Source organism: Cervus elaphus, chromosome 3 (assembly GCF_910594005.1).
Source record: "Cervus elaphus chromosome 3, mCerEla1.1, whole genome shotgun sequence".
NCBI lineage: Eukaryota > Metazoa > Chordata > Mammalia > Artiodactyla > Cervidae > Cervus > Cervus elaphus.
This window is the reverse complement of record NC_057817.1, coordinates 30400255-30403807: the sequence shown is the minus strand read 5'-3', so window position 1 is coordinate 30403807 and position 3553 is coordinate 30400255. Positions and strand designations below refer to the sequence as shown.

At 37.7% G+C, this 3553-nt stretch overlaps 1 pseudogene; it reads right to left on the bottom strand.

The window, feature by feature from the left end:
• Positions 1-1574: 1574 nt before the first annotated feature.
• LOC122686141 lies at positions 1575-3293 on the bottom strand (annotated as a pseudogene).
• Between the last annotated feature and the right edge of the window lie 260 nt (positions 3294-3553).

Below are 3553 nucleotides of genomic sequence, written 5' to 3'. Positions count from 1 at the left end.
TCCCCATCTATTTGCCATGAAGTGATGGGACCAGATGCCATGATTGTAGTTTTCTGAATGCTGAGTTGTTGGTTTTTATTTATTTTTTTTTAAATTTCTGGCTGTGCTGGATCTTAAATGCAGTGTGCGGGCTTCTCATTATGGTGGCTTCTCTTGTTATGAAGCATGGTAGAGCCCAGGCCAGAGCTGGGCTCAGTAGTTGATGGGCTTAGTTGCTCTGTGGGACGTGGGATCTTCCTGGGCCAGGGATTGAACTTGTGTCCCCTGCATTGGCAGACTGATTCTTATCTGCTTTACCACCAGGGAAGTCCCTGAATGTTGAGTTACAAGCCAGCTTTTTCACTCTCCTCTTTCACTTTCATCAAGAGGCTTTTTAGTTCTTCTTCACTTTCTGCCTTAAGGGTGGTGTCATCTGCATATTTGAGGTCATTGATATTTCTGTCAGCAATCTTGATTCCAGCTTGTGCTTCATCCAGCCCAGCATTTCGCATGATATACTCTGCACTGAAGTTAAATAAGCGAGGTGACAATATACGGCCTTAATTTACTCCTTTCCCAATTTGGAACCAGTCTGTTGTTCCATGTCTGGTTCTAACTGTTGCTTCTTGACCTGCATACAGATTTCTCAGGAGGCAGGTAAGGTGGTCTGGTACTCCCATCTCCTGAAGAATTTTCCACAGTCTGTTGTGATCCACACAGTCAAAGACTTTGGAGTACATGGCTCTATTTGTTTATATTATATATAGGTATGTATACTTTGTCTATATTTAACAACTAAATAGTAGTTATCTATCACTTTAATATAAGCACAGTATTATCCACTGTCTTAACTTTTTAACTGATTTTGTAGGTCTTTTTGTCAGAGTGTTTCTGGACCTGTAGCTATTTGGTCTGAGTCTGATATAGTGCTAAAACCCTTTGTTGCTATTTGAGTCTCCTATCTTTGCTACTTAATATCATGGCCATTTGCTACTGTTCTAACAGTCAGTAATGGGTGTTTTTTTTTTTTAAAGTCAGTAACATGTTTGATAGTTCCATATTTGGTTTAGACACAAAACTTTACAAAGTATTTTGTTCATTTTACCAATCCTATAATGAAAGACAAAAATAAATAGAAACAAGTTCTAAGCATCAACTATTTTCAAATACTTGACTTTTTATTCTTTTTGTTACAATGTTATAAATTTATATATGGCATTTTGTGTATTTTTCCCCCCACAGATCCATGTATGGGGAGAGAAAATTGACTTTGATTTCAGATAGTACTAATTTCAATTCTGACTATCAGTTAATAGTGTTATGACTTTAGACTAATTATTATCTTTCTCAAGCTTCATTTATGAATGAAAATGATTATTACCTTTGGAGTCATTTTTTCTGTTTGGAGTTGTTGTTGTCTGTTTGTTTTGGAAATGTTTAAATCAGTGCAATAAAACAATTTTAGAGACACTGGATGTCATTAATTTGGATATCATTAGTTTATTATAAAAGGAAAACATGGAAATGATTTACATGAAAGATTTCAAAACTTCCCTGGAATTGGCAGCTTCACGTGATGCCCTTTCAATAGTAATTTAGTCTACTTATTTTCCAAGAATGTCATCATCTCTAAATAAGAAATAATCCTTACTGTCTAGAACTACTTTAGTGCCTCCATATTCTGGGGGAAGAATTATCTCTAACTTTATCTCCAACTTTCACAGGAGCTTCTTTTCTTTAGAGCCCCATCTAACAACTACTACTGTTGCTTGCAATACTTTTCCTTGAGATTTTCCTGGAAGCATAATGCCTCCTTTGGTTACAGTTTCAGTTGTGCTCATTTCAACTAAAATTGGCCAAAGAGAGGAAGAGACTTTCTAAATCCCCGTGATGCCTTGACCAGCCCCCATTGTGAGTAGTACTCTGTGCCTCTGCTGCCAGGAGAGACTCGCAGTTGAAATCACCTTTTTATCATTCTGTCATGTTCAGTTCCACTAGTAGATTCTATCAGCTTTGCCATCAAAATATGCCCATTACTTTTTATCACATTGCCTGATTTCATAGCATTTATAGAATATGAAATTACCTTGTTTGTATATTTATGTTTAAAATTTCTCCTTAATTAGAATGCAAGCTCCATGTCTGTTTTCGTGGAAATCGATTTTGATTGCTGTCTCTGAAACCACTTTTTTTCTCTTATTTGTTGCCAAGATAACTCCCCTCTTTTTTTTTTTTTTTTAAATATTTATTTATTTATTTGCACCAGGTCTTTACTTGCGGCATACAAACTCTTTAGTTGTGGCATGTGGGATCTAGTTCCCTGACCAGGGATTGAACCCAGGTCCCCTGCACTGGGAGCATGGAGTCTTAGCCACTGGACCACCAGGGAAGTCCTCCCCTCTTTTTTTTTAAGGGTATGCATGTGCTCAATCCCAGGGATTGAGGGAACTCTGTTTCGCTTTGCCAGATGCTTGCTTTCTCAGTCTCCTTCATAACTGGACCCAGTTCTGGCCAAAGCAACATAAAGGGAAGTCTGCTAGGGTGTTTCTGGGAATGACTTTTCTCCCTGATCAAAAAAGATTGCAACTTGAGGAAAGCCCTCTTGTTTCACTCCTATCCCTTCCTTTCTGCTTTTGGAAATGTTCTGTGACGGTATGATGCCAGGAGCCAATTTAAGACCTTGAGGGCCTTAATGTAAACAGAATCAGAGATGTCAACTAGTGCTCTAACACTGTGAGGCTGCTTAACCAATCATAAAGCCACTTTTCTTCAGATTTGTTACTACATAGTAGGTGCTTAGTATGAAATTTGTTGTTGAAATGTTGAACTTGGTGATTGATTGGACACAGGGTGTGAAGAAAACTGAGAAATGAAGGTTAATTTTCAGGTTATTGGTTTAAGTAACTGGTTGAGTGGTGGTATTTTTCAATGAGATCAGAATCCTGGATGATCGTTCCTCTCTTCCTTTGGGAGAGTAAGAGGGAGAGGACACCATCTGAGTGGTTTCGCTTGGAGAAAAAAAAAAAATTCCTGAGCGAAAACTAATGTCTGCAGTTCTGCACGTATGCATGTCTCTGATCTAAATTTAGTGAGTCCTGTTAGCATATATATGTATATTACCCCTCAATAAAGTTGTCGGAATCAGTCACAAGCTGACTCCGTCCCTCTCAACTCTAAAAAAAAAAAAAAAAAAAGAATCCTGAAGGAAGAAGTGGGTGGGAACTAAAGGAGGGACAGAGGAGAAGTTAACAGGTTAGTGTTTGACACATTTTGAGGTTTAAGTATCTGTGGTACACGTACTTGGAGATATTCATCAGTCAGTCATATATGCAGATATGAAGAGAGGAGAGAGAGATACAGATTTGAAAAGTTTTCAACAGAAAGATGATAAATAAGCCACGAGGATGATTAAGACCAGTCAGGGGAATATGTAGAGCTAGGAGAGTCATTTTTTTTCTTTTAATATTTATTTACTTGACTATACCGGGCCAAAGAATATTCTAACTAACTAATGTACAATTGCACTCATCTCACATGCTAGCAAAATAATGCTCAAAATTCTCTAAGTTAGGCT